The sequence below is a fragment of the Oryctolagus cuniculus genome, chromosome 18, assembly GCF_051225735.1.
Source record: "Oryctolagus cuniculus isolate XC-2025 breed Fujian yellow rabbit chromosome 18, ASM5122573v1, whole genome shotgun sequence".
In the NCBI taxonomy this organism is placed as follows: Eukaryota; Metazoa; Chordata; class Mammalia; order Lagomorpha; family Leporidae; genus Oryctolagus; species Oryctolagus cuniculus.
In genome coordinates this window covers 19,975,172-19,996,602 of record NC_142884.1, presented here as the reverse complement: position 1 = coordinate 19,996,602, position 21,431 = coordinate 19,975,172, and the positions used below count along the sequence as shown (strand labels likewise).

Below are 21,431 nucleotides of genomic sequence, written 5' to 3'. Positions count from 1 at the left end.
TACGTATGAGGCCCGACCTCTGTCTTTACATGGGATAGTGGAAGAGACATCATAAGAAAGGTGTGAACCTCTTGAGGGAAGACGCCCTGTTGACTCCATTACCTAGGCGGCCTGGGAGAAGAGCTGGCTTGAACAGGAGGTTAGTACAGAACAGGCGGCACTTCTGAAAGGAAGATTGCAGTCCTGCCTGTCCTGACCCGAGGCCTTGCCCTCAATGGCAGTAGTTATCTTGGAAGCCGGGCAGAGTAAAGGGCTCTTTGAGCTTGGAGCCAGTAGGATCTGTGGTTCTAACCTGGGATCCCTTCAGCCCCAAGGCAATTCCATTCACCCAGCTCTTGACAGAATTTGGTAGAGGCTGGCTTTTTTCAGGATGGCTGTTTGCCCCATCTCCTGGCTTTCCAAATTGAAGCCTGATGCCATTTGGGATGGACTGGCCTCACTGGGTCTCGTTGATGGCAGAACACTGTGTAAAGTAGCTATTAGTTGGCTTGACAGCTATCTTTACATTCCTCCTGCTAAAGCAGACCACAGAGGCATCCTCTAAGATGTCAGTTAAGGGGTTGTTGAGTTCTGTCCTTAATCTTTGGTGGCTGAGCTAGAAGTCTGTAGTCACAGGCATGTTTTGACAGTTTTTTTTTTTTTTGAAACAATGCAGTGCCCATGAGGAGAGCTATGTTCTTTAAGTAAGATCAAAACATGAAGATGGTTTCACTAATTTGTCTATAAATTTTGTTATTAATTTGCCAAGAACAACTTTAACTTGGACTTTAGAGGGAGCAATGAGCACTGTATTATACCTCTAACTATATTGTTTTTAGATAAATAGTATACCTTTATGGTTGCAAATACCTAACACAAGTGCAACTTGTTTGACCAGCAGACCCAAATGCAAACATGTCAATAACTTAAAAAAAATTTTTTTTTTAGTTTTTCTGTACCAACAAATTGAGAACAGCCTATTTATCATATTTATTTAAGTCAGGTGCACCAGAAAGGTAATTTGTGTTAAATTAGCCGTTTTTAATAATTTTTATATAGACACACAATCTGCACATAAGTATCTGGCTCCTGCCATCGGATCAGCCCGGTGCGCCGGCTGCAGCGGCCATTGGAGGGTGAACCAACGGCAAAAAGGAAGACCTTTCTCTCTGTCTCTCTCTCACTGTCCACTCTGCCTGTTGGAAGAAAAAAAAAGAAAAGAAAAGACAAAAAAAAAAAACAATTAATGGGGCTGGCTCTGGTGCAACAGGTTAACGCCCTGGCCTGAAGCGCCGACATCTCATATGGGCGCTGGCTCCTGGCTTCAGATTGGCACAGCTCCGGCCATTGCGGCCAATTGGAGAGTGAACCAGCAGATGGAAGACCTCTCTCTCTAACTCTGACTTTCAAATAAAGAAATCTTAAGAGTGTTAATTTTTTTTATCTATGACGTCAGTAACCACCGGAGGCTCTTGACATGAGCTGCATAGGTTAAGGAAGCCTTTTGAGTCCACAACTCTCAGTATTTGGACAAGGCCAGAAGCAAAGTGGAAGTTCTCTCCTCCCTTTAGAGAAAAGTACATCCTCTTTTGATGGCTGCTGCTTTCCACTGGGGCCTCACGGAGATCCTTCACGTAGAACATTTTTTGCCACAGTGTCTTAGCTTTCTATGCTTGACATGTAAAACAAGTCCATATTTAAACAGACTTTTAAAACTTTGAAACTTAGCCGGCGCCGTGGCTCAATAGGCTAATCCTCCACCTTGCGGCGCCGGCACACCGGGTTCTAGTCCCGGTCGGGGCGCCGGATTCTGTCCCGGTTGCCCCTCTTCCAGGCCAGCTCTCTGCTATGGCCAGGGAGTGCAGTGGAGGATGGCCCAGGTGCTTGGGCCCTGCACCCCATGGGAGACCAGGAAAAGCACCTGGCTCCTGGCTCCTGCCATCGGATCAGCGCGGTGCGCCGGCTGCAGCGGCGGCCATTGGAGGGTGAACCAACGGCAAAGGAAGACCTTTCTCTCTCTGTCTCTCTCTCTCACTGTCCACTCTGCCTGTCAAAAATAAAAAAAACAAACTTTGAAACTTTTAGAACTCAGCTGTTTTTAAAACAAGTAGAACTTAATGAGACAAAGATTATCTCAGTAGGATACAAAAAGACTATTTTCCCAAATATCTATTAACACATGTATTTCATCAACCTCATTGCTTTTACAGAGGATCAGATTTTAACCTTACGTCAAAAAAAAAAAAAAACAAACAGATTGATAACTTTTGAAGCTAAAAAAAAAATTTTATAACCATGTAAGGCTTCCACACACCTTTTGCAGCTTACCTAAACCGTTTTATCTTTTCCATTCCAATTTACAATCCATGTCCTTTCTTTATTATTTCACTAAGAAGCACAGTTTTGACTTGGCAACCTTTTTTCCATCTGTTGATTTTCTTGATTTACATTGAAAATAGCAATTTAAAAGCATATCCCGAATTTCAACCTTAGTTACTTCTGAGCAGTCTTGAATTATGTTTACTTATAGACAGCTTATGAAAACCTATTTGTCAACAAATCCAGAGTTTTTCATAGACTGTAAGGTGTTAAGAGTACCTAAGTTTACATGTAGACACATGTATCTCATTTACCTTTACCCAATTTACATTTAGCAACTACACAGATTGTTAGGGTTGGAGTAGCTGGGGTTCTGGCCTTTTGTACCCCACCCCCCCCTGCCGCCCCGGGATGAGAGAACTGACATCAACGGAGACAGGCCACTTCATTAAGGCAAAGAGGGAAAAGCATCCTGTTCTAGAAAAGTCTGGTCTGGAGTGCACTTGGGGCTGGGGTTTTATCTGGTTAAGGAGGGAGTTTGCCACTGTCGCTGTGGGGGAGGGAGAAGACTTTGCAGCTGGTGGAAAGTGGAACTGGGGGCTCTGGGAAGCCTTGGGAACTTTCCTCAAATCTAATTAGAAAGCTGCCGTGTGCAGCTCATCTATTTAATTAGTTGTTTTGCAAGGAGTCTGGGGGAGGTTGCACCTGGTTCCCCAACCAGAGGAGGTTGCACTGGTTGTCAGTCAGAAGGGAGGAAATGGGGAGGGGGTGGGCTGAGGGCAGAAGGAATGGGGAAGGGGCGATGAGCCCTTTACAGATGACTGAAGATACTGGCATTGTATCATACTTTGTCTGAATTAATGTCAGAACTACATTTATATGGAATTTTATTTTTTATAAAACTGGAAATCAGTTTTATCAACCTGAGATCTGTTAAATGGCCATTTTTCATTTAGTCACCTGCTGTCTGGCAAGGGTTAGCATCATTGCAGAACCTGTAATGGTTGCATAGAAGCCAATAGGGATTACAGTTGAAGCCTTCATAGGTAAGCAGATGACAGCCACATTTCATTCCCAGGACAGATTTCTCTTTCTTCTTTGGACCTTGGGAAAGCCTCTAGCACAACCTCAGTGGTGTCAGCTAGAAACAAGTTTAAGTAAAAGACAAAGGCCTCTGCCACACTTGGGGAGGCTCGGTTCCTGCACCCTGCTTGGCTGTTGCCGTGAGAGCACAGGCTCTTGTTCTGCAGGGAGGGCTCTGCTCTGGCACTGAACCCTGAGCTGCTTCCCGCCCTCTGCTTGGCGGGCTCCACTCTTTCCTTGGGGTGAGTGTCCAGGCTTTTTTGTTTGTTTGTTTGTTTGTTTTTTGTTTGGAGGCCAGAGACTAGTTAAAGCAGTGAAAACAGATTTTATTCAGTACCTCCTGAGGAGAGCTGAGCTCCATCACCAGTGGTGCGGAGGTGCCTGGGTGTTTTAAAGGGAGGGCTGGGGTTGGCACAGCTCAAGGGAAGAGTGAGAAGAGGTCATTCAGGGTAAATGCGTGATCCCAGCTGTGTGTGCTAGCTGGAAGTTATGGAAGTTAGCACGCTGTCTTCTTGCAGAAACTGGCATGGCGGCCCTGGCCTCATAGGAGTGGCTACTGAGCAGGGACACACTTCCAGATTTGTAAGCTTTTTTGAGTGAAGCCTCTAAGAACGGAAGGTTGGGGCCTGCCTCAGATGATAGCCTGAACAGTCAGTTCTTCTGGCATTGTAGAGCTTTCTCTGGCAGGCAGGCAGGCAGGCAGGCTTGCTTATTTATTTATCAGTTTTATTTAAGAGTGACAGGGGGTGGGGGAGAGAAATAGCTCTTATCTACCGATATACTTCCCAAACGCCTACCATAGCCAGGACTGGACTGAAGCCAAAGCTGGCAGTAGGGAACCCATTCCAGGTCTCCTGCATGGGTAGCAGGAACCCAGTTGGGCCATCACTGCTGCCTCCCAGGCTCTGCATTAGCAGGAAGCTGGAGTCAGGAGCTGGAACTGAATATTGAATCTTTAGCACTCTGGCGGGGGGATTCAGTGAGTGTCATGACTGTTAGGCCACATGCTCACCACTCAAGTGAGCACTTTAATGAATAATTGCAGTCATCCCAGGGTTGTGGCCTTGTGCTGCTGGAAGCCGGAATCTGGTTGTCTCTGAGTGCGAAGGACTGAATGGAGCCACATGCCCGGAGTGCTGTTTCTAGGGGCAGCAGCTGTAACTGCGTGCTCCTCTGAGCCCTGCACTGCTCACTTACTCAGTACTCCTTGCTGTCTCCCCCATTGCCGTTCAGGACTTGGCAAGGGTGGGAGGGGTGTTGATGTGCAGACATCAGGGCTCCCTCTATGGCTCTATTTCAGAATTTCTCCCCCTAATCCTCACTGGCACCAACAGCTCTGATTCCTCGAGCCACAGTGTGACTTTGTCTTGAGTTGTTGCCACTCTGTACAACTGGGAGGTGTTCTGGGATAGTGCCCAGTGAAGTTCCTTCTTTCGAGGGTCAGCTCTCCAGTGTCTGTTGCTTATGCTAGCTCTTCATTTATTTTGTGTTTTTTCAGGGTTCATAATTGTGCTGTGTGTGTAACTTATACACTATTTTGTCCTTGCCAGAATGACTGCTGTTCATTTTCCAGTTATTTATTATGAGAATAGTCAAACATTCAGAAAAATAATACGATTACTAAGATGAACTCTTCCATTCCTGCCACTGGTAACTTAGACTCCACATCTCTGGGTGTTTCTGCTTCCATACCTTTTCAGTAGACAGAGTTAGGAAAAACCTCTGAAAACTCGTGCGTTCTGGCCGGCGCCGTGGTCCACTTAGCTAATCCTCCGCCTGTGGCGCCGGCACCCCAGGTTCTAGTCCCAGTTGGGGCGCTGGATTCTGTCCCAGTTGCTCCTCTTCCAGTCTAGCTCTCTGCTGTGGCCCGGGAAGGCAGTGGAGGATGGCCTATGTCCTTGGGCCCAAAACCTGCATGGGAGACCAGGAGGAAGCACCTGGCTCCTGGCTTCAGATCGGCGCAGCATGCTGGCTGTAGCGGCCATGTGGGGGGTGAGCCAACAGAAGGAAGACCTTTCTCTCTCTCTGTCTCTCACTGTCTAACTCTGCCTGTCCAAAAAAAAAAAAAAAATCATGAGTTCTTTTTTAAAATTTAATTTTATTTATTTGAAAGAGTTACAGAGAGAGGTAAAGACAGAAAGAGTGTTCTTCCATCTGCTGGTTCATTCCCCAGATGGCTACAACGGCCGGAGCTGTGCCAATCCGAACCCAAAAGCTTCCTCCAGGTCTCCCACGTGGATGCAGGGGCCCAAGGACTTGGGCTATCTTCTACTGCTTTCCCAGGCCACAGCCGAGAGCTGGATCAGAAGTGGAGCAGCTGGGACTCGAACCGGCACCCATATGGAATGCTGGCGCTTCAGGCCAGGGCTTTAACCCACTGCACCACAGCGTCTGCCCCAAATCATGAGTTCTTAGTGATGTTGTCAATCAAACTTAATTTTGGGGGGCTGGTGCTGTGGAATAATAGGCTAAGCCTTTGCCTGTGGTGCCGGCATCCCTTATGGGCGCCAGTTCATGTCTTAGCTACTCCTCTTCTATCCAGCTCTATTGTATGGCCTGGAAAAGCAGTAAAAGATGGTCCAAGTATTTGGGCCCCTGCACCTGCATGGGAGACCCAGAAGAAGCTCCTGGCTCCTGGTCTCGGATCTGCCCAGCTCTGGCCATTGTGGGCATTTGGGGAGTGAACTAGCGGATGAAAGACCTTTGTCTCTGTCTCTCCCTCTCTCTGCAACTCTACCTCTCAAATAAATAAAATCTTTTTAAAAATTTAATTTTCCATTTTATAATTCTTTTCCCTAACAATAAAAATCTTGGTTTCTAATAACAAGAGTAGATAAGACCCATTCAGAGAATTCAGTTGAAGTTTCATCCTTATTCTTTCTACTCCATTCTTTTCTCCTGTAGGAGGTAATCTGTATTTGTTTTGGTTCATCTGCTGTCATTTAAAAAATATGAGCAGGCTGTATATATATTCATACTTATTTTTCTTACACAAAAAGAATACTAAAAATGTTCTGAACCTTTTATATATATGGATGTTTTAATAGGTATTTTAATAATAAGAATATTTTTAATATTTATATTTTTAAGCTACAGGAGACCAAATAGAACTGATTGCTTTTTGAGTTGTAATACATAATTGAGAATTACATATTATTGATTACATGTTTTAAATTTTATCTTTGGCTCTTTGGTATGACCATTTAAGATAAAGGTAGTTGTCAAAAATGATAGATCACTTAAATTAGAAAGTTACATGGTTCTGAGGTTTATTTGGTTTTAAAAGAAATCATGCATGATTTTATAATCTTTTAAAAATTCTGCAGGTTGAAGACCCAGATTGCTTCTGGGTTATTATAAAAGGATGTAGTCCCTTTTTGGATCATGAAGTCGACTTTCAAAAACTAAATAGCGCCATGAATGGCTTCTATAACAGCATGTGTAAAGATACAGAAATAGGGCCGGCGCCCCGGCTCACTAGGCTAATCCTCCGCCTAGCTCGCCGGCACACCGGGTTCTAGTCCCGGTCGGGGCGCCGGATTCTGTCCCGGTTGCCCCTCTTCCAGGCCAGCCCTCTGCTGTGGCCAGGGAGTGCAGTGGAGGATGGCCCAGGTGCTTGGGCCCTGCACCCCATGGGAGACCAGGAAAAGCACCTGGCTCCTGGCTCCTGCCATCGGATCAGCGCGGTGCGCCAGCCACAGCGCGCCGGCCGCGGCAGCCATTGGAGGGTGAACCAACGGCAAAAGGAAGACCTTTCTCTCTGTCTCTCTCTCTCACTGTCCACTCTGCCTGTCAAAAAAAAAAAAAAACAAACAAAAACAAAAAAAAAGATACAGAAATAAAACCATCAGTGTTGGAAGAAGGACAGGTATGTATCTGAATGCACTTTATTTATTGTATATTATTTATTTATGTGCCATCAGTTACCCGTAAGCAGGTTTTGAAGGTCTGGGTTCTGCAGGAGGCAGCCTGTGAGTTGGTGCTGGTCAAACTGGCTGTGAGTAGTATTCTCTGGCACCCCCTCCCGGGCCTGAGCTCTGTGCCTTTTGACTTAAAAAAGCAACTTATAAAAAGTAGTAGCAGCCAGGACTTGAACTGACACACATATGTGATGCCAGCACTGCAGGCAGTGGCTTTACCTGCTGCACCACAGCACCGGCCCTGTTAATAGGCTTTTTAATTTCTGCTTGTTTGCTGGGTGAACATGATCTCTTGTTTTAACTTGCATTTTTTCACTTGCAAAGTTGGGTATCTCTTTAGTGTTTATTGTGTGTGTGTGGAGAGAGACTGATTTACCTGTTATTTTAGATTGATATTTCTCTTTAGTTATTTGACTTATTAGAAATCTAATATTTGTTTAAAAAGAAAAGCTCATTAAGTATTTTTTATGTGAATAGTTTTAGAACTGCTATATTGTACTTTATCCTTGTAATTTTTTTTATTCGAAAGTCAGAGTTAGAGAGAGAGAGAGAGAGAGAGAGAGAAATATCTTCTATCTACTGGCTTACTCCCCAGATGGCCACAATGGCTGGTTCTGGGCCCGGTGGAATCTGGGAGCTCCATCTGGGTCTCCCATGTTGGTAGCAGTGGCCCAAGCACTTGGGCTACATTCTGCTGCTTTTCCTAGGCCATCAACAGGGAGCTGGATTGGAAGTAGAGCAGCCTGGAAATGAACCGGTGCCCATAATGGGATGGTGGCTTCACAGATGGTGGCTCCACCTGGTACCCCGTAACACCTGCCCCCTGTAATTATCTAGATGTAGTGTAGATACTACCTTTCTTAGTAAAAATAAAAATAACTACTACTTTTGAACATTGATTATGTCTAGGCTGTGGGGTAAATGTTCTCTATATACTTCCTCGTTTTTTTTTTTTTTTTTTTGTAAGAGTTAGAAGTAGAGTCAGCGAGAGAGCGAATCCATTCCTTCCATTGGTTCTCTCACCAAAAATCCGCAGTGGCCAGAGCTGAGCTGATCCAAAGCCAGGAGCCAAGAGTTTCTTCCAGGTCTTCCACGCAGGTGCAGAGACCCAAGGACTTGGGCCATCCTCTACTGCTTTCCCAGGCCATAGCATAGAACTGGATCAGAAGAGGAGCAGCCAGGACATGAACCACTGCCCATATGGGATGCCAGCACTGTAGGCTGGGCTTTAACCCACTGCACAACAGCACGCCTCCCCCCCCCATTCGATCTTTAAAACAACTCTCGGAAGGAATGGATCTTGTGATACAGCCGAGTAAGCCACTGCTTGGGGCACCTTTGGTTCCATACTGGAGTACCTGATGTAAGTCCTGGCTGCCCACTTCCAGGACAGCTTCCTGCTAATGCCCTAGGAGACAGCAAATGGTGGATCGAATCCTGAATACCTGCCACCTGTGAGGGAGACCTGAGTGGAGTTCCTGGCTCCTGGTTTCGGCATGGTCCAGGCCCAGTTGTTGGAGACATTTGGAGAGTGAACCAGTAGATAGAAGATTTCTCTCTCTCTCTTGCCCTCTCTGATGCTCTGCCTTTCAAATAAATAAAAATGAATAAACATTTAAAAAACTAAAATAACTCTTGAAGTATGGTGGTAGCATATGTGATAGATCCAAACAAGAGAAATGTAAAATATATTATTCTGATCTTGACTTTTTATTCTATTTTTATTCCTTCTAAATACTGGTTTCTCCTGATTTTCTACTGCCTATACCATTTCCTATGATTTTCTTTCCAAAGCATAGGCGAGATGTAGAAAGGTTAAGTCGATAGAGATCAAGTGGGAGGTGGCGAATGGGTGCTCTAGTGGGCAGAGTGAGGACCATAGCAGCCACTTCCCCATAGCTGCCCCTACACTGTTGGCTTAGCCGACATGTACTGATCCCTCTCTGTGCCAGCCTGTGGAGATGCAGTGATCCCAGAATCGCTGCCCCAGGGAGCTTGTGTTTTGATTTGTCACAGGTAACTGATGTTGCAGCAGACAGTGCCAGGTGGTGAGCACAGGTCACCTCACTGGGGCCCTGGGATGTGAGTTTGTGTTGGTGCAGGCAGCAGTGTGGAGAGAGGTGTGTCACAGGAAGTAGCTGGGGTCTTTATCCCCACCCGGAGCAGGGCCAGAGCTATGCTCTCTGTTGTGTGCATCGTGTGCTTGATTGGTCATGCAGAAAGAGCCCTGTGTGTGGTTTACAGAGCAAGATAGTGTACTAACTAAAGTGTCCTTGGCCCTCACCGGAGTGTTGCAGTGTTCCCACTGGTTTCCTTTTTCTGGTCCAGGGTCTGAGCCAGGCCTCCAGCTTGCCTCCAGTGTCCTGTCTGGTTAGTCTCCCAGAGTCTGGGACAGTTCTTCAGTCTTCCTTCATGGCCTGGACGCTTCTGAAGAGTCCTGGTCAGTTATGCTGCAGAGGAACGTTCAGTTTGACTTGGCCTGATGTTCTCATGATCAGACTGAGGTTGTGCGTGTTGGCAGAGAGAGAGAGGTCTGCCATCCACTGGTTCACCCCCCAACTGACTGTGACGGCTGGAGCTACGCCGATCCAAAGCCAGGAGCCAGGAGCTTCCTCTGGGTTTCACACACAGGTGCAGGAGCCCAGGGACTTGGGCCATTTTCTGCTTTCCCAGGCCATAGCAGAGAGCTGGATCGGAAGTGGGGCAGCTGGGACTAGAACTGGCACCCGTATGCCATGCCAGCACTGCAGGCAGCAGCTTTACCTGCAACACCACAGTGCCAGGCCCTAGCAGGCATTCTTAATTTGCTACGGTGAGGTTCACTTTTTCCATCATTCCTTCTACAGTTTTAAAACTTTAATTATCTTTTTAAAAAAGATTTATTTATCTATTTGAAAGTCAGAGAGAGAAGGAGAGACAGAGAGAGAGAGAAGTCTTTCATCTACTGCTTCCCTGTCCAACCAGCTGCAATGGCCAGAGTTGAGTTGACCTGAAGCCAGGAGCCAGGAACCTTCCCTGGGCCTCCCACATGGGCACAGGGGCCCAAGCACCCGGGCCATCCTCTGGTGCCTTCCCAGGTCATTGCATAGAGCTGGATTGGAAGTGGAGCAGACAAGATCCGAACTAGCACCCACATGGGATGCAGGATGCTGGCACCACAGGCCTAGGCCCTAAGACGTTGAACCATAGCACTGGTCCTTTATTTATCTTTTTTGAAAAAGATTTTCTTGGCCAGCCCCGTGGCTCACTAGGCTAATCCTCTGCCTGCAGCTGCGGCACCCCGGGTTCTAGTCCCAGTCAGGGCGCCGGATTCTGTCCCAGTTGCTCCTCTTCCAGGCCAGCTCTCTGCTGTGGCCTGGGAGTGCAGTGGAGGATGACCTGAGTGCTTGGCCCCTGCACCTGCATGGGAGACCAGGAGGAGGCACCTGACTCCTGGCTTCAGATTGGAACAGTGCGCCGGCTGCAACGTGCTGGCCGTGGCAGCCCCTTGGGGGGTGAACCAACGGAAAAAGGAAGACCTTTCTCTCTCTCTCTCTCTCACTCTCTCTCTCACTCTCTCACTCTCACTGTCCTACTCTGCTTGTCAAAAAAAATAAATAAAATAAAAAAATTTTTTTTTAACTTTTATTTAATGAATATAAATTTGCAAAGTACAGCTTATGGATTACAATGGCTTCCCCCCATAACGTCCCTCCCACCCAGAACCCTCCCCTTTCCCACTCCCTCTCCCCTTCCATTCACATCAAGATTCATTTTCGATTCTCTTTATGTACAGAAGATCAGTTTAGCATACATTAAGTAAAGATTTCAACAGTTTGCTCCCACACAGAAACATAAAGTGAAAAATAATAGATGATTTTTAAATGATGATGAAATCAGATCAGACCTATTGTCATGTTTCATCCCAGTGAGAGTCAAGTTGGGAATTAATTTCTCTTTTTTTTTACAGAAGATCAGTTTAGTATACATTAAGTAAAGATTTCAACAGTTTGCACCCCCATAGAAACACAAAGTGAAATATACTGTGTGAGTACTTGTTATAACATTAAATCTCACTGTACAGCACATTAAGGACAGAGATCCTACATGAGGAGTAAGTGCACAGTGACTCCTGTTGTTGACTTTACAAATTGACACTCCTGTTTATGGCATCAGTAATCTCCCTATGCTCCAGTCATGAGTTTCCAAGGCCATGGAAGCCTTTTGAGTTCTCCAACTCCTATCTTGTTTAGACAAGGTCATAGTCAAAGTGGAGGTTCTCTCCTCCCTTCAGAGAAAAGTACCTCCTTCTTTGAAGACCTGTTCTTTCCACTGGGATCTCACTCACAGAGATCTTTCATTTAGTTTTTTTTTTTTTTTTCTGCCAGAGTGTCTTGGCTTTCCATGCCTGAAATACTCTCGTGGGCTTTTCAGCCAGATCCGAATGCCTTTAGGGCTGATTCTGAGGCCAGAGTGCTGTTTAGGACATCTGCCATTCTATGAGTCTACTGTGTATCTCGCTTCCCATGTTGGATCACTCTCCCCTTTATTTATTCTACCAGTTAGTATTAGCAGGTACTAGACTTGTTTATGTGCTTCCTTTGACTCTTAGTCCTTTCATTATGATCAAATGTGAACTGAAATTGATCACTTGGACTGGTGAGATGGCATTGGTACATGCCACCTTGATGGGATTGAATTGGAGTCCCCTGGTATGTTTCTAACTCTACCATTTGGGGCAAGTCAGCTTGAGCATGTCCCAAATTGTACATCTCTTCCCTCTCTTATTCCCACTCTTATGTTTAACAGGGATCACATTTCAGTTAAATTTCCACACTTAAGAATAACTGTATTAATTACAGAATTAAACCAGTCATATTAAGTAGAACAGACAAAAAAAATACTAACGGGGATAATGTATTAAGTTGTTAACAGTCGGGGCTATGCTGATCAAGTCACCATTTCTCATAGTGTCCATTTCACTTCAACAGGTTTCCTTTTTGGTGTTCAGTCAGTTGTCACCGATCAGGGAGAACATATGATATTTGTCCCTTTGGGACTGGCTTATTTCACTCAGCATGATGTGTTCCAGATTCCTCCATTTTGTTGCAAATGACTGGATTTCATTGTTTCTTACTGCGGTATAGTATTCTAAAGAGTACATATCCCATAATTTCTTTATCCAGTCTACCGTTGATGGGCATTTAGGTTGGTTCCAGGTCTTGGCTATTGTGAATTGTGCTGCAATAAACATTAGGGTGCAGACCGCTTTTGTGTTTGCCAATTTAAATTCCTCTGGGTAAATTCCAAGGAGTGGGATGGCTGGGTCGAACAGTAGGGTTATCTTCAGGTTTCTGAGGAATCTCCAGACTGACTTCCATAGTGGCTTGACCAGTTTGCATTCCCACCAACAGTGGGTTAGTGTCCCTTTTTCCCCACATCCTCGCCAGCATCTGTTGTTGGTAGATTTCTGTATGTGGGCCATTCTAACCAGGGTGAGGTGAAACCTCATTGTGGTTTTGATTTGCATTTCTCTGAGTGCTAATGATCTTGAACATTTTTTCATGTGCCTGTTGGCCATTTGGATTTTCTCTTTTGAAAAATGTCTATTGAGGTCCTTGGCCCATCTCTTAAGTGGGTTGTTGGTTTTGTTGTTGTGGAGTTTCTTGATCTCTTTGTAGATTCTGGTTATTAACCCTTTATCTGTTGCATAGTTTGCAAATACTTTTTCCCATTCTGTCGGTTGTCTCTTCACTCTCCTGACTGTTTCTTTTGCAGTACAGAAACTTCTCAATTTGATGCAATCCCAGTAGTTGATTTTGGCTTTGACTGCCTGTGCCTCCCGGGTCTTTTCCAGAAACTCTTTGCTTGTGCCAATATCTTGAAGGGTTTCTCCAATGTTCTCTAATAACTTGATGGTGTCAGGTCGTAGATTTAGGTCTTTAATCCATGTTGAGTGGATTTTTGTGTAAGGTGTAAGGTAGGGGTCTTGCTTCATGCTTCTGCACGTGGAAATCCAGTTTTCCCAGCACCATTTAGTGAATAGACTGTCCTTGCTCCAGGAATTGGTTTTAGATCCTTGATCAAATATAAGTTGGCTGTAGATGTTTGGGTTGATTTCTGGTGTTTCTATTCTGTTCCACTGGTCTATCCATCTGTTTCTGTACCAGTACCATGCTGTTTTGATTACAACTGCCCTGTAGTATGTCCTGAAATCTGGTGTTGTGATGCCTCCAGCTTTGTTTTTGTTGTACAAGATTGCTTTAGCTATTCGAGGTCTCTTTTGCCTCCATATGAATTTCAGCATCATTTTTTCTAGATCTGAGAAGAATGTCTTTGGTATCCTGATTGGAATTGCATTGAATCTATAAATTGCTTTTGGGAGAATGGACATTTTGATGATGTTGATTCTTCCAATCCATGAGCATGGAAGATTTTTCCATTTTTTGGTATCCTCTTCTATTTCTTTAAGACTTTGTAATTCTCATCGTAGAGATCTTTAACGTCCTTGGTTAAGTTTATTCCAAGGTATTTGATTGTTTTTGTAGCTATTGTGAATGGGATTGATCTTAGCAGTTCTTTCTCAGCCATGGCATTGTTTGTGTATACAAAGGCTGTTGATTTTTGTGCATTGATTTCATATCCTGACACTTTGCCAAACTCCTCTATGAGTTCCAATAGTCTCTTAGTAGAGTTCTTTGGATCCCCTAAGTAAAGAATCATATTGTCTGCAAAGAGGGATAGTTTGACTTCTTCCTTCTCAATTTGTATTCCTTTAATTTCTTTTTCTTGTCTGATGGCTCTGGCTAAAACTTCCAGAACTATGTTAAATAGCAGTGGTGAGAGTGGTCATCCCTGCCTGGTGCCAGATCTCAGTGGAAATGCTTCCAACTTTTCCCCCATTCAATAGGATGCTGGCCATGGGTTTTTCATGAATTGCTTTGATTATATTGAGGAATGTTCCTTCTATACCCAATTTGCTTAGAGTTTTCATCATGAAAGGGTGTTGAATTTTATCGAATGCTTTCTCTGCATCAATTGAGATAATCATATGGTTTTTCTTTTGCAGTCTGTTAATGTGGTGAATCACATTGGTTGATTTGCGAATGTTGAACCATCCCTGCATACCAGGGATAAATCCCACTTGGTCTGGGTGGATGATTTTTCTGATGTGTTGTTGTATTCTATTGGTGCGAAATTTATTGAGGATTTTTGCGTCTATGTTCATCAGGGATATTGGTCTATAATTTTCTTTTAGTGCTGCATCTTTCTCTGGCTTAGGGATTAAGGTGATGCTGGCTTCATAGAAAGAATTTGGGAGGATTCCATCTTTTTCAATTGTTTGAATAGTTTGAGAAGAAATGGGATTAGTTCTTCTTTAAATGTCTGGTAGAATTCAGCAGTGAATCCATCTGGTCCTGGGCTTTTCTTTGTTGGGAGGGCCTTTATTACTGTTTCGATTTCTTTTTCAGTTATGGGTCTATTTAGGTTTTCTATGTCTTCATGGTTCACTTTTGGTAGATTGAATGTGTCCAGGAATCTATCCATTTCTGATAGATTTTCCTGTTTGCTGGCATACAAGTCCTTGTAGTAATTTCTGATGATTCTTTTTATTTCTTTTTTATGGTGTCTGTTGTTACATTTCCTTTTTCATCTCTGATTTTATTGATTTGGGTCTTTTCTTTTTTTAGTTAGTTGGGCCAATGGGGTGTCCATTTTGTTTATTTTTTCAAAAAACCACCTTCTCGCTTGGCTGATTTTTTGTAATGTTTTTTTTTTTGGATTCAATCCTGTTAATTTCTTCTCTGCTTTTAATTATTTCTCTTCTCCTACTAGATTTGGGTGTGGTTTGGCTGCAGTTTTTCTAGGTCCTTGAGACACGCTGAAAGCTCATTTATTTGGTACCTTTCCAATTTCTTGATATAGGCACCTATTGCTATTAACTTGCCTCTCAATACTGCTTTTGCTGTATCCCATAAGTTTTGATATGTTGTGTTGTGAAAACTTCTAAATGTTCTTATCATAAATTTTTTGAAATCCATATCTTGCATTTCTTCTATCTCATCATCTTCATAATCTTGGCTTGGGGTGTTTTGTTTATTTGGAGGCATCATAGTGTCATCGTTGATCTTGTTCCCTCGATTTCTGTGTTTGTTGCTTGGCATAGTTAATTCTTCTTTCGTCACTGTGTGTGTGTGTGTGTGTTTTTAAATACTATGTCTGTGTTAAGTGGACTGCCTGCTGTTGGAGGAGCCTTGGAGGCTTGAGATGGGTGTGGCCTGAGAGCTCTGCTTGGTTCTTCTGGGTTACGGGTGTGCAAAGGTGACACCCTCAGGTTATGCGTGGTAAATCTCTCCTTTTTATTTATTTATTTATTTAGGAGGTAAGTAATACCGCACCGCACTGCTGTGCAGAATTGATGGTATTTAGCTTCCGATCTCTGGCTTCTACCCAAAGAGTCTGTGCAGGCTCTGTTTCTCCTCTGGACTCCCACTGGGTTGCCTAGGCTACTGAATTGTAGTGACTCAGTTCCTTAGCTCTCCCTAGTTGTTATCTAAATCCAGAGTGAAGGCCTGCTCTTTGTCTCTTGCTTGCCTTTGCAAGGTTGGCGGAGAGAGAAACTCCTCTGTACCAGTACCCCCCCACCTTTTTTCCTTCTCTCCTGTAGTCAGTCTGGTGAACTTTCCCGCTCCCCTCTAGATTCTGACCGCCATTTCCCCGCCAATGTCTCAGGTTACTGAGCTCACCTCCCCTTCCAGCACCGATGTGTGGACTCGGAGCCCTGGGCGTCCCTGCTCTCCCTGCTGGTGTCTGTGTGACATCCACTCCCCTTCCTGCACTGGCGCGCAGACCATGCAGCTCCCGCAGCTCGGCTTCCGCGCGGTGGGCGACCTTGTTCTCCCAGTAGGTCCTCCGAGTCACAGCCACTCGATCCGGAAGAGTTTCCTCTGCAGTTTTTTCCTGATCCTTTTTCTGAGGCTACCATAACTCCACTTTTATTAAACTAAATTTTCCTGGACTATCGGTGCGTGCCCTCACTATTCCACCATCTTGGCTCCACCCCGTCCTTCAATAAAAATATTTTATTTATTTGAGAGGTAGAGTTATAGACAGAGAAAGACATAGAGAAAGGTCTTCATCTGCTGGTTCACTCCCCAAATGGCTGCAGTGGCAGGAGCTGAGCTGATCAGAAGTCAGAAGCCAGGAGCTTCTTCCAGCTCTCTCACAGGGGTGCAGGGGCCCAAGCACCTGGGCTATCTCCCACTGCTTCCCAAGGCCATAAGCAGAGAGCTGGCTTGGAAGAGGAGCAGCTGGGATGCAAACTGGACCCATACAGGATGCCGGTGTGGCAGGTGGAGGCTTAGCCTACTGTACAGAGCACAGGCACCTATTGATCTTGCTATTTCTTTGAAAGGCAGAGAGACAGAGATCCTCAATATCCTGGGTCACTGCTCCTGGAGTCTCCCCCTGTCCCCTGTAGTGACACTGCACACCCACCACTGTGGGCCCTGCTGAGGCCCTTACGGCGGGTCCTCCAATGCCTCTGTCCCCAGGTGCCGTTCCCCCTGGCTCTGAGGATGCGGGACATCTACATCCTGGAGGGCGAGCACGTGCTCCCAGCCATGGCATACACGGCCCTCAAGATCCATCGCAGTGAGTCCTCAGGGCCCACAGAGGCCCGATTGCTGGGGACGGAGGAGCTGGGGGTCCCCCTGCCTGTCCCTCGTGAGCAGGACTTGAGGGAGGGATGAGGGGGTTTGGGAGGCCTGGGTTCCCTTCAGGAGGGCACTGAGAATCCCCCTGTTGCATCCCCAATCCCAGGCCCCCACAGACCACAAGGAGAAGTGGCTAGGGTCATCCCACTGTCAATTGGCCCCTGAGCAGTCCCTCCAGTGCTTGGCTTGATACCCAAGACATACTGGCCCAATGACCACAACTGTCTGCACACAGGACCCTCCTAGGACAGGTGGGTGGGTTCCCACCTGGATGTGGGCAGGGCTAGAGGGAGGTGGGGCTGTGGGAGAGCCTGTGCAGTGAGGGGGAAACAGTCTGGCAGAGAATCCCCTTCAGCCATCTGAGAACTCCTGGAAGGCCCAGGTGCCCTGAGCCCAGTTGTGGGGGCCGAGTGCACTCCTGAGAGCAGGGGTGGGCACAGAGGCAGGCGCTGGGGGCCCCCGTGGCAGAACTCAAGGGCAACTGAGTGTGGGCTCTGCAGCTCTAGCCTCGGGCCAACAGAAGTCAGCGGGACCCGGAGCATCACTGGCCTCTGGGCTCTGGTGGGGAGGGGTCCCTGTGCTCCTCCCCTGCTGCTGCTGCCATCAAGGACCTGAGCGCCTGGGTCCCCATGCAGAGCAGAGATGGGCTTGTCCCAGCTCTAGAGGCTCTAAGTGGGGGTCCAGGTGCAGGCTGTCCAGGCACTGGGAAGACCCCACTGCGCCTCCAGATGCTGCCTCCTTGGGTGCTCATGGGACAGTAGCAGTGACAGCCCAGTCTCACCAGGAAAGAGACAGTGGTCCAGGGGCAGAGGACACAGGGCACCCCTGCCACCTCTTTAGAAACTGCATTCCCTGTTCCCAAGGGCCTAAACCGATCTCCATGTCTGCCCCACAACCCCAGCTCTCACCCCCATCATCTTAGGCTCAGTTCCTTTCCAGCCATGTAGGAGGGACTCAGATGTGGGTAACTCAGCGAATGCACTGTTAGGGCGCAGCAGGTCAGGTGGGGTAGGTGACGGAGTCCTGAGTTGGTGCCTCAGTCCCCAGAGATGAGAGTGAGGTGGGGAGTTCAGGGCCATCCACCCTGTGGGGCTGTGCAGGAGGAGCCGGTGGTGTCCCAGGGCTCCCCTGGCCCGGGCTGCACACACCCTCCCGTCTGGGGCCAGCAGCCTGGAAGAGTCCTCAGCATCACACGTGGTGATGGGGACCCCAGGGTTTTGTCGGGGCAAGCACCGAGCAGGCCAGACCGGGGCTGTGGTAAACAAACCGTGTCTCTTCTTGCAGCCAAGGCTATAAAACGGTGCAGCAGGACCCTGGGGCAGGCACGCGTCTCCCAGATGCACGTTCCTGCCCCCACTGCTCCGAAGGCCAAAATCACCATTCAGGACACAGTGGCAGTGTGGGAGTAGACCAGGGGTCCCGCTACTCGTGCAGTGATGATCCGTCCTCCAGAAAGCTTTGGCCTCTGCATCGCCGAGAGGGAAGGCATGGAGGAGGAGGAGAGCTGGGAAGGCAGCCCAGAGCCCCTCGGCCTGGGCTCCCCTGTGGGGACCGCAGAGTCTCCAGCTGCGGCCAGCCCCACAGAGTCTCCAGAGTACTCAAGGAGGTGGGGAGGCCTGTGCCAGTGCGCCAGTCTCCCTAACCTCAGCAGGCCAGAGCACAGGGAGGACAACTCCTCCGACGCTGGAAGCCGGGAGGGCCTGTGGATGTGGGCTCCTCCACGGGCCTCGGAGCCCCCAGAACCAGGGCCCATGCAGGCTGTCCCCGCCTGGGGGCCACGGCTGAAGACTTCCCCCTACTGGCATGGCAGCCCCACGCACTCTGGGGACAGTCACGGGCTGGAGCCGGCCAGAGCCAGCCCTGGGCTGGGAGACCAGGCCCGCGTGCCCTCCCTGGCCAGAGGCCTCCTTACCTCCTATTCCACAGGGCACCTGGATGATGGGTGCCTCCTAGAAGAGAGGCCGAGTCCACCATCTGTCCTGCCCAGGCTGGGCAGCAGCCTTCCGTGTGTCTTCACGGCATCCTATGCACTTGGTTGAGCCCCCACCGCCCAGGCTCTTCCTGGGGCCAGGACACCCTGACACTGGAAGACAACAGCCATGCCAGGAGCCACTGTACTCTCCTCCCCGCCCCCCTCCCCCACCGCCACCCTCAGGTGGTGCTGAGCCTGTATTAAATTGTCCCATGGAAAGGAGTTTGCTCCAGTTTGTGACCCCGGTGCCCAGCGGCAGCAAGCTTCCCCGTGTTCCTGGGGAGATGGGTGGTTCCACAGCCCCCATCCTCAGGCAGAGACCCGCTCAGGACCCTGCAGGCACAGAAGAAACTCCTGGCTCCTGGCTTTGGATCGGCACAGCTCTGGTGGTTGTGGCCATCTGGGGAGTGAACGAGCAGATGGAAGACCTCTCTCTCTGTCTTTGCCTCTCCTCTCTCTGTGTAACTCTGACTTTCAAATAAATAAATAAATATTTTAAAAATGTATTATGTAAAAAATGAATTATGTATTCAAAATGTAGAGTGGCAGTGAAAGAGAGACAAATCCTTCATCTACTGGTTGATTCCCCAGAAGTCCTTGAGGTCCAGTTCTATGCCAATCGAAGGTCAGGAACCAGAATTCCAACTGTGACTCCCATACGGGAGCAGCGGCCTACATATTGGGGCCGTCTTCCACTGCTTTCCCAGGCCTGTTGGCAGAGAGCTGGAGCCGAAGCTGAGCAGCTGGGACTCGAACCAGCTCTCCACTATGGGATGCCATCATTGCAAGTTAGCACCACCCTGGCCCGTGCACTTTAAATGCTAATATCCATGAACTTATTGAAGTCCTCTCCTACCCATGTGAACGTGTCCTTGTTTAGAGACTTCGGAGAAGCAGGCCACGCCCTCAGCTCCTCTGACAGCCCTCATGTTCCTGGTGTGGAGGGAAACCATGGAGAACTGAAGACGGGAGGGCGAGCCCGAGCGCGCAGGGGTGAGTGTGCACTGGGGCTGAGCCTGGCTGTCGCTCCTACTGGCCTCCCAGCTCCTGCTGGGCTGCACCCTGGGGAGCCCCAAGCACATCAGCGCTCCCCACCAGGCCCTCTTGCTGCTCCTGGCCACAGTGGACAGCAGAAGGCAAGCGTGTGCAGGTGGACGAGAGCAGAGCAAGCCAAGGAAGCGGAACTCGCCTTAGCACAAGCTTCCCTCTACCAGCCCAGTCCTGCCACAGCAAGAACTCACGTGCGGGGCAGGTGCTGGGGCACAGCGGGTTCCACTGCTGCTTAGGATGTGGGCATCACAGGTCAGAACACCTAGAGTCCTGTCCCACTGCTGCTTCCTGGCCAGCTTCCGGCCAGCCCCAGCTGTGCTCCCCTGTGTGGGGGAGGTGAACTTGCAGCTGCAAGACTTCCCTCACCATATGGGTGGTGGTTCCAGTCCCAGGCATTCCTCTTCTGATCTAGCTCTCTGCTATGGCCTGGGAGAGCAGTAGAAGATGGCCCAGGTCCTTGGGCCCCTGCACCCACATGCGAGACCCTGAAGAAGCTCCTGGCTTCGGATCGACGCAGCTCCGGCTGTTGTGGCCATCTGGGGAGTGAACCAGCGGGCGGAAGACCTCTTGCTCTCTGACTCTGTCAATGCTTCTCTGCAACTGTGGCTTTCAAATAAATTAAAAAAAAAAAAAAAGGGAAGGAGGCCATGGAGGGAGGGAGACTGGGGCAGGAGGTGGCAGAGGCAGCAGGGTGGGAGAGGGTGTGTGCGGGGAAGCCAGGGACAGAAGGGAGCTGGGCTCCCCTGGGGCGTCTTTCGGGGAGCACAGGTGCGGGAAGAGATGGAGAAGTCGTGCACGACCCCTGCCTTTTGACAAGGCTGCACTTCTCTGTGTGTCCTGGTTCTGTTCTCCCCACGGGAAGACAAGGACCTGGGCATCTCTCCCAGCCCAGTCAGGGTCCTCGACACCCAAAGAACAGAATGTGGTCAAATGCCAAGTAGGTGTTTAGAGACAACTGGTCTACCCCGTGTCCCCTAGCCTTCAGAGCCATGAGTGCAAGAGAGAAGCAGAGGAGCTGTACTCCGGCCTGCCCGCCACACTGGCACTGGGTCTCCTGCAGTTCCCATAGTCACAGCAGCCAGTCGTCAGGGTCCCAGCCAAGGTGCGAGAGGCTGAGCTGGCCCAGGGCTCCAGAGGCCCTGTGTGGTGCTTTCTCCCCTTGCCCAGGCAGGGTTTCCACTGGTTCTGCGCCTTCCCTGCACCCAGGCATGGGCCCATGGTCAGGTCCCTGGGAAGAGAGAGGGAGAAGGAGCTAAGCCCTGTGTTAATCCAGGGCTGGACTTGGCCAGTATCAACACACACACACGTGCGCCCTCTGCAACTGCAGGTCATGCAAGCTGTGGCCTGGGTTGGGCGTGGAGCCCCCCATCCCTGGGAGGACAGGCCCCTCCTGTCCCACTGGGGACACAGAGC

At 48.3% G+C, this 21,431-nt stretch overlaps 2 long non-coding RNA genes across 2 annotated transcripts in view; one reads left to right on the top strand and one right to left on the bottom strand.

Annotated features, from left to right (window-relative positions):
- LOC138846481 (uncharacterized) overlaps positions 1–21,431 on the bottom strand; it is a 174,971-nt gene that overhangs the window by 30,734 nt on the left and 122,806 nt on the right. The gene's annotated exons all lie outside the window — the stretch shown is intronic.
- On the top strand, positions 16,831–19,474 carry LOC149120822 (uncharacterized). Its single transcript, XR_016224793.1, has 2 exons — positions 16,831–16,934; positions 18,923–19,474. It is a non-coding gene; the product is annotated as an uncharacterized LOC149120822 (long non-coding RNA).